Here is a 9,697-nt window from a genome sequence, read left to right on the forward strand (position 1 = left end):
CAAATCCTGGCTTCACCACTGGATATATATGTAGACAAATAATTGAATGGACTGACATTGGTATTGGACTTAGTAATGTTTAAGTTCTTTCACCAGCAGGCACACGCCTATCGGTTAACATTTCAAAGATTCATACAGACCCAAAGGTATGGTCAAAGCCAAAAGAATTCAAGCCAGAACGATTTCTCACAACCCACAAGGTTACAGAATGTGCCCTGGTAGCCTGCAATCTAACTTGCTCTGCAATTTGGCAGTGGTTGAAGAATGTGCCCTGGCAGCCTGCAATCTAACTTGCCCTGCAATTTGGCAGTGGTAGAAGAATGTGCCCTGCAATTTCAGTTGCCCAAAAGGTTATAGAATTTACACTCGCTTCTTTATTTCATGGGTTTGAAATCGAAACTCCAACGGATGACTTGCATGAGACAGCGGGATTAGCCAACCATATGGGTGCCTTATATGAAGTCCTTCTCACTCCACGGCGTCCACACCTTCCTGCTAAATTATATTAATGTAATGTCCTAATGAAACAATGTATGCTATGTTATATATGTTCTTTGAACGATTGTTAGTTGTCGAGTCCTTTACATTTGTATCTCATCATTGAACAATGCTCACCAGTTGTATTTGTTTTTCTAAATAAACGTCTTCTTATGTGTGCCTCAAGGGACACATTTGTATGAGAAAACATTCTAGCATATGGAATTTGAGAAGAAAGATTGTTACAAACCCGACCAGTATGGCCCCTACGAAAACTTTAAATTAATTATTTTTAAAATAAAATATCCACATATATTCATGGACCTAGATGATGGTCCTAAAAGGCCCTATGCCCATAATAACAAGCACGAGTCATTACCACCAATTACATTACAAGGTTCTTCGAACTAGATACAAACATCACCAATTTGAAGATTAAATCGGGCAAGGCGATGTGCATCAGAAATGGTGCACAAAACACATACATAATTCACAAGCTTGCAGCTAACGCGCTTCCTCCTCTAAATGTTCGTCTGGTTTTGGGTTGACCATTTCGATACACGCAGGGTGGCTTTCTTAGCCTGCAAAGTCCAAGCGACAAATTTGTACAAGAACGAGTAATTCAAATTTACGGTTTGAAAGGGGAACAAGTAAACATATAAGAAAACAAAAAGATAACATAATCGTAATCATTATGTTTAATTAACATACCTCCTTTTCCCAATCACATCGAATTGTGATGATGGCTAATATCAATGTTTGCATACCGGTTCCACCAATGACCATCCCACCCCAAATACCCTGTTTTACATCATATATTAAACAAAAAATGCCAAGATAATGTCATTAATCCTTGCAAAATGTAGGATTTATACACCCAATTTAGGGTGTGTTATCGATATGTGGTATTTGTCCCACATTGATCATTTCCCTTTCTCTCTTCCCTCCTAACCACTATATAATGAGGGCTTTGGGAAAGGAGAAAACATACTAACAAAAACAATTCTCTTAGCTATAGAGAGGAGAGATAATGCTCTCCACTCTCAGTAATCTTTTTCTCTCTTAGTTTAGTCTCTAGGGTATCATCTTGGCCCTATGATTAGGAGGCTACTAAGAACTATGGTGGTTTGATCCCTATGCATTGGTATAAGGTACGTAGGCAATCTAACAGGGCTACATGCAATTGAATCCTCCCTTGGATGACGCTTTCTTTTGTTGTTCGTGCAACGGTCCGTAGAAATGAGACAGCGATCCAGAATTTATTAATTCCGCATGGTATGTCCTATATGGAATTTCTTATATTTATTAGTACAAATTTCCAACAGTGGTATTAGAGCCATAGGGCTCGTTCCTTGTCTTACAATTTGATGTAAATTGCGAGAACCACAGTATCCACCATGGTTGCATAAACTTGAAAAAATCACGTTTTGATTTGTTGCCTTTTTTGAGGATTTCTTTTGAGAAATATGTTATCCTATGTGTGAGAATCATTCCCTCAAAACTTCGTGCAAATATGTGCCACGGTTTGAGAGAAATCACAAACCCTAGTTTTGTGATTTCTTTAGAATTTCAGTTTTTTTTTTCAGCCGTTTTGCAGGATGAATTTAGGATATTTGGAGCTGATTTTTCGGTATTTTTTTTCTTCGGGTTTGTAGTCAGCCACATAAGCTTCAAAACCATATAAAATATACATCATTTGGACAAGTATTGAAGAAGATATGGCTTCGCAAACATACCTTAGCGAATCTGTGAAATCTGGGATTTCTACAGAAATATTGAAGAAAATGTGATTTTATATTCAGATCTGGGAGCACTTTTTCGTGCTATTAGAGTCAGTTTTTAGAATTTGTTCCTGAAATAGAAGTTGTAGCTCGTAATCTGGGCTTTAGTGGTATAAGATACGCATTAAACGGATATATATTGAGTGAGATACGGTCTTGGAAAATTGGCCTTACGAAATTGAAAATATGGGATTTTCATATTTTTTGAAGGAAGATAATCTCTAATATTTTGAGATATTGTGTCAATTTAAATTGCTCGTCTCGATTGAGTATTTTAAACGGGATATTATATCATTTTAATTGCTCATTTGAGACTTGAGCATTTAAATGGAGAAAAATATTCTTTTGTAGAATATTATTTCATGATATTAATTCTAATTAGGTGATTTGATTTTCATATTATCCTGGTTATCAAATTAAAATTACAATTACTAAGAGATTATCTCCTATTATCTCTTTAGTTAATGTGGATTGATTATTTAAGTGATTATCTCCTTATTGATTATTTTAAATTGATTATCTAAGTAATTATCTTCTGATTAATTTATATATGATTGTTTATTCTTCATTATTTAATTATGAATAATTGAATGTTGTTGTTGGGCTTATTATGCTGATGTCATTTAGGAAAATGATCCACATTTAGTATGTCCATTAAACATGGATTGGGGTTCACTAATGGTACCTCTTACTTGATATGGTGTCTAGGAAAAATCTTTAAGGAGACACTTTGGGTGTCAAAAAGGGTCGGTTTTTAAAAGCTTAGCGCTGCCACCCCTTCTTGATTTGACCTAGCCACACTTACAAAGGCCCACTTGTCGAGCCCATTGTCTAAAACTCAAATTTAATCTAATTGAAAGGCCTATTATATGCATGAGTACTATATGATTGTTTAAGCCCTTGCCCGTAATTTTTTTTTTCTTGCACTCAATTGGATGTAGCATGAAAAACAAAATGGAAATGTGTTTGGGAAAATGCCTGGACAAATTTTTTCAAAAATAAATAGTTGTTTCCAAGATAATTAAAACTGTGAACTCAACCTATAATATTGGGTGGTAATTACGAGCAGCTTAGCGGATTTTTTATCTTAATTTATAGGATAGGTTCATATATCTTAATTAAGACTTGTGAAACAAATAAGAAAAGTGTTTGGTTAATATAGATAGGAATGTTTATATATTATTTTTGTGCATAATGATATGGCTGAAATTATCGAGAGTTCCAAAATATATTTTTAATGCTTAAGTAGATAAGCGCTTCTCATGTAATTAGAGCAAAAGTATCCACCAAAAGGTTTAATGTTGGTTATAATCAAACGACTCTAATGTTCCTAGGAATTGGATACACTTTGACCCTTAAGAGAACCGAGATCTTGATGAGTATTCTCATCAAGAATTAGCTCAAAAGTTAGGGAAGTGCCCTAGGTGGCATATGCTCAAAGTAGTCCAACTAAAAAAGTCGAGAAAGAGAAGGATAAAATTGCTCAAACATACTTGGTGCTTTTAATGTTGAAGAAAAAAACATCTCACTCACATTGGTTGAGTGAGTACTACTATGATCTTCAATTTTTAACTCTCTACTCAATGAAGTATACATGGTATAAATTTGGGTCGTACTTCTTTTCTAGTTGTACTTAAAGCAATTTTGGCATATATGGTGAGAACTTAAATAAAGATGAGATAACTTGGTTATCTAATTCTATTCCTTGAAGTACTAAGTGATTGATCGATCCGCTGGGAAATATATATATGGAGATTGTGAAGGAGTTCGCATTCCTTAGTTTGGCTTAGAACATTTCTTAAACATTTCATAATTAAGCAATGTTTTTGGAATATATGTTCTTTTCGATGCACCAATATTTGAGAAGTTACAAATACTTTATAATTTTAAGACAACACTATACCTCAACTTGCATTAAATGTGTATTTTTTTTTATTTTTTTATTTTTAATTTTATTTTTTAATATAGAATGCTAAAAGTTAGTTGATCAAAATGGTTAGAGATAGGTTATTACTTGACCCACTCGCTAAGTAATCAATAGTACTTTGACATTTTAGTAAGTTTTGAAAAAGCCTCATGGGAGTGCTATTCAAATCTAGCTCAAATTAGTGAGCTAATTCACTAAAATTTCAATTTTATTTGAGAGAATTAAGTAGATGCTTCCCATGTTTTTCCTAAAAAAAAAAAAAATACCTTATTATTTTTTCATACTAATCAAGGACAATTATTCTTTAATTGTACATTATCGTAAAGCCTTGGTTTAACAACTTTATATGTACTGTACATCAAAAGAATATAGTCTATTATACTCTTCTTGGAAAACCATGAAATTGTGAGTAGGATTCCAATCACTTGGAAAGGAATTTTCAGAAATTTTGGGTAATGTCACGCACCATTTAAGGTGGTGTAGGCGCAATTGAACTCTTCCAACCTAGTGGGAGATGTTTTATGAAAGTTTATTGCCAACAATTAGTCCATAAAACCCTAAAGCAACTGAATGAGTGAAGTAACGACTTTGAATTTTCATTTAGCTTACACCAGTTCTCACATATGGTGAGTGGGAGATGTAGGATTTATACACCCAATTTAGGGTGTGTTATCGATATATGGTATTTGTCCCATATTGACCATTTCCCTTTCTCTCTTCCCTCCTAGCCATTATATAATGAGGGCTTCCGGAAAGGATAAAATTTACCAACAAAAACAATTCTCTTAGATCTAGAGAGGAGAGATAATGCTCTCCACTCTTAGTAATCTTTTTCTCTCTTAGTTTAGCCTCTAGGGTATCACCTTGGCCCTAGGATTAGGAGGTGACTAAGAGCTACATCGGTTTGATCCCTGTGCATTGGCATAAGGTAAGTAGGCAATCTAACAGGGTTAAATGTAACCGAATCCTTCCTTGGATGACGCTCTCCTTCGTGGTTCGTGCAACGGTTCGTAGGAACGAGACAACGATCCAAAATTCATTAATTACGCAATGTATGTCCTATATCGAATTCCTTATATTATTAGTAAAAATTCCCAACACAAAATTTATGATGGCACAAAGTGGTATAATTAGCAAAGTTACTGGCTACGAGGACTAAAGGTTTTTTCCTATGTTTAAGAGCATGTGACGAGAGAGAGAAAAAGATGGATGTATGTGGGGGATCGATAAGGAGTTTACGTTAAAGACCCATTCCATTAAAATTCCAAGTGGGAGTCCAACAACGCCGTATCAGAAAATATTTAAATATGCCACCCATGCTTACCATCCGGACCCTACTCATGTTCATTGTAAACCCCATAACAACCAAGTGAAAATTTTGATCATATGATAATATGTGTATAACCACCAGTCTAATATAGGTTAGGATTGTAAGATGTGAAGGTAAAAAAGTCCCACATCAGTGAAAGGAAAAACCTTGCAAGAGCTTAGAAAAGGTTGAGCTACTCCTCATATTGTCAAATAGTTTTATGATGGAATGTCAACTTCCTTCAAAGTTTTATAAAATGCTTACTTTTATGGTTAAGGTGGTTAATTAAATGGTTCAAAATTGGTCGCAGAACGAACCTGATAAAACTGGTTGAACGCTACTAAGTAGAATCGTGACGGCCAAGAGGTAAGACATGTAATTAACTGCTTCAACGACATCACTGCTGGTGGTGAATATGTATACGATCTTGTCGTGGAGTGCGATTATAAATACACAAAAAAAGACACCAACCATGGTCGATTCAATTATAGAAACCTTCGTTGCAAACTTTGCTGCCTTCCAGTTTCCAGCTCCTAGTTCATTTGCAACTCTTACTCTGCCAATTCATAATATAAATTTTCAGAGGCCTGCTAGTGTTTGTACTGTGTCAAATTTCTCTACTACGTACAAACAACTGTTGATTTCATTACTTATTGCCTCTATATTTAAAGTGAGATTAATTTGGAAAGAGATTAGAAATGATACCGCGTTCCAGCGAAGAAGGCTAGAGGAATCATGATCTCCCACCCATTAATAGTCATGCTGCAGAATTTAGACCCAATCATGAACATGATTAGCTAAAATAGTTTTTCTTTTATTATTATTATTAACGGGAGGTGGGGGACTCCAAACTGTTCCATTAAATTATAGGAGGGAAACATTTGAACATGGGACGCAAGGGTAAAATTTAAACTAACACCCTATTCATTAGGATTGGACCACATGCAGCTAAAACAGTAATTTAAATATGGTTAATTTTTCATCCTAAAGTTTTTTAGGTTTTCAACTTTGGTCTTTAAACTGTGTTTTGGCAATGGTCTAAAATTTTATTTTCTCTACATAACCTTAAGCACAACGGTAAGCATTATTAACCACTTGAGTTACATGCTCCTAACAAATTCCAATTCTTTTTTAGGTGCTAAGCGATGCCAAATAACCACCTTGGGTAGAAAAGCTGATGGTTTAACACTTCCCAATCCAATTTCTGAAATTCTCAACAACAATTTAGATAATCGTACTTTCCAGCTACTTTCACAGTACTATCCTTAAAACGAGGTCACCTACCGAACATGTGGATATCTCTGTCAATTTTTGTAATTAAAGTTATTAGGGCTAAGTTTCAAATTGGAATTACAACCAGAAAGTTAATGAAGCAAGTCTAATTATTAGTTAATTTTGATATGTACAAATTAAGGAGAATTGGAATTTAACAAAACATGGAATCGCATACCAGACAATGGCGGCATTTTTTAAATAACCAGTTATGAATATCAGTATCCTGCAATACCAGTACTCCAAGCTGCATAAATCATTGTTAACACAATCAACATACAGAAAATCAACATAAAACGCAAAGATCAAATAAAAAAACCGAAAATCATATGCATGTGGGGACGAATTAAACATGTACTAAAGCATAACGCCAGAAGCAACCGAAAGTTTGATAAATTCCCAGAGCCCAGAAAAGGGTTGCGTAGAGAAACCAGTCCAAGTCTGAACACCAACCACAAGTAGCATACATATAGAGCCCCAAAGCCAAAACCCACCAAGAAATATCTAAAGCAATAACAGCACCAAAAACACCAAAATCCAACAGGTTGACGAAAAGCTAACTTGTCAATATATTGATCAAGAAAGCCACTAAACTGACCCAAGCAATAACAATATTCTGAAGCTAGCGTTTCAAGAACCTCGTCAACGGGAAGTAAAACGCAAAGCTTAAGTGCAATGGTATGAGGCACAAAGACACCACTCCTGACAGCGCCGCCACATCATTGCTCTGTCCCCACAGTTTCAGAATCGGAGTGACGAATATGTAAACCAGCAAAAGTGCAAATGCAGCAGAGAAATAACACCATCCATGACCTTTGCAAGTATACTCCAAGCACATGGTACCTTTTTGCTCCAAATGCCTGCCCACAAAGTGTTTCCAGTGCACTTGCCATTCCCAACTGATCATATGGTCAATTATAAGAAAATTAATTGTAAAACAATTAGGTCTCGTTTGGTAAGTATGATTGGATAGGAATAGATAACTCTCCAATTTCAAGGCAAATGGAAGGGGAAGGTGAATGATTTTTTATTTAAAGGATATTAAATGAGGACTAGACATGAAGAAAGCTTTACCTTCTAATCCTACCATTCTGGAGAGAATTGAAATACATAAATTTCCTAAACTATCTTCTACCCTCTCATGTTGGTCATAACTTTTTAATTTATCCCCTCAACATGCAATTATAGAGTTACCATTCCAATTTAATCATACGTTCAAGATTAACGAGCCATAAAAGTCAACTAATGTGCTCTAGCTAGATATCTAACATTCATATGTTGGAGTAAAATGCTGTTAAAATTAATAATTCGACAATATAACATACCGGGAGAAGTTTCAGTGAAAGAAAGAGCGGTTAATTAATTATCACGTACCAAGAGGCCGAAATTGAAGCCAATGACCACAGTGACTTCAATGGAAACTGAAGTTAGTTCAACCTCGCCAAGGTGTCCAGCAAAGGCTTGGGTAATGACGTTCATGGAGAAAGTAGCCACCCTGCTGAAGGTTGTGGGACCCACTGTTTGCCATAGCTTCTTAGTCTCTAATCAGACCCTTAGTGAAAGGTCTGTTTTCTGATCTGTCATTGGCGGCACTGTTTTGGGGTAATGGCTCTGGTAACAGGGATGGAGTAAGACCATCTTCCTCACTGTTTCTGTTTCCCATTCGAGAAATAAGAAACAGTACTCTTATATTTGCTTACTTCCTATATTGGTTTAGAGAGAGAGAGAGAGAGAGAGAGAGAGAGAGTACCATGTGCTTACTTCATATATGGGGATGAGATCCTCCTCACTTCTACATACCCTTTTCATCTGCTTGTATGGCAACACATTGACCGCAACTCCTTCATCAATCAAAACCCTCTTGAAAGGCACTCCCTCTAGATGAGCAGTTACCTAAATAGGCTTGAGATGGTTGGGTAGGATCAAACTCGAGTGACTGAAGACCATTTCGTTTGAGGATACTCTCTCGGGCTCTTTCTTTGGGAGCTCGAGCAAACCTATTTAACCCAACTCATTTTTTCCCGCTTTTTCAACACTAACATGTGCCATTATAGGTTCTGTTCCAAGTAATCACCCTCCATTGTGGCAGGTTGATCATGCTTGGGACAAAACATGGCAGATAGAACAAATGTCATGTTTACGTGGAAGTTGCTAGGTTCAGGTAAGTCTTCATGCTTGCCCCCAATGTGGTTCATGAATTCATTTAACCAGGCCTCTGCTTATTTTGGCAACATCAGCTTGGGCAACCTTTCTTCCGAGATGCCCTAAAGTTATGTGCCTGCACTAAGTTCTCACATAGAGTATCAACCAACAATGGTATGGGCAGCCCTCTCTCAGGCAAGACAATTCCAAAGCATATTGGCTCCGGGCTCCATCTTCGTGTTGGCATCATCACCATGTCCTCTTGAGCTCTCTTCAAGATTCTGTACTTTCTAGGATGAGGGCTTTGTGGCACATGATCCCCTTCTCCCTCAGTCTTGCTATTCGCCATTTCTACCTTCTTTTTGCTTCTCCAATGAAGTTGATTTCTTCCCCCATGAGGTACCTTCTTAAATTTCACATTTTCAAAAGTTTCTGAGGCAGTAGGGACTTTGAGTGAGTACATGTGGGCTTTGTGCTGCCTCTGAACTCTTCTAATCCTAGAGGCTCCCATTTTTTTACGGGTCTCCCATCCTTTCTAACCACATACCATTTCCGCCCAAGTCGAGCAGAATTCTTCTTCGTGTCTGGATTCATTATCATTTCCCTTATTCTAACATCTCAACAGGCATAACTTGGCTCGGGTGGCCTTACGTCCACCCATTTTGGTACTTGGCTTCTCTGTCTTCCACTTCTTCAGAGGCTTCATAATTTCTGAATACTTATGATAAGCCCTTTGGTTGAGAATCTCCTCCCAACCTTTGGAAAACATTCCTGGAGGTTTCTTTCTCA

At 36.5% G+C, this 9,697-nt stretch overlaps 1 pseudogene; it reads right to left on the bottom strand.

Annotated features, from left to right (window-relative positions):
- Positions 1-848: 848 nt before the first annotated feature.
- On the bottom strand, positions 849-9,419 carry LOC103963164 (annotated as a pseudogene).
- Positions 9,420-9,697: the final 278 nt, after the last annotated feature.

The sequence above is a fragment of a genome, unplaced genomic scaffold (assembly GCF_019419815.1).
Source record: "Pyrus x bretschneideri cultivar Hongxiangsu unplaced genomic scaffold, Pyrus_bretschneideri_v1 Contig2, whole genome shotgun sequence".
Taxonomy (NCBI): Eukaryota; Viridiplantae; Streptophyta; class Magnoliopsida; order Rosales; family Rosaceae; genus Pyrus; species Pyrus x bretschneideri.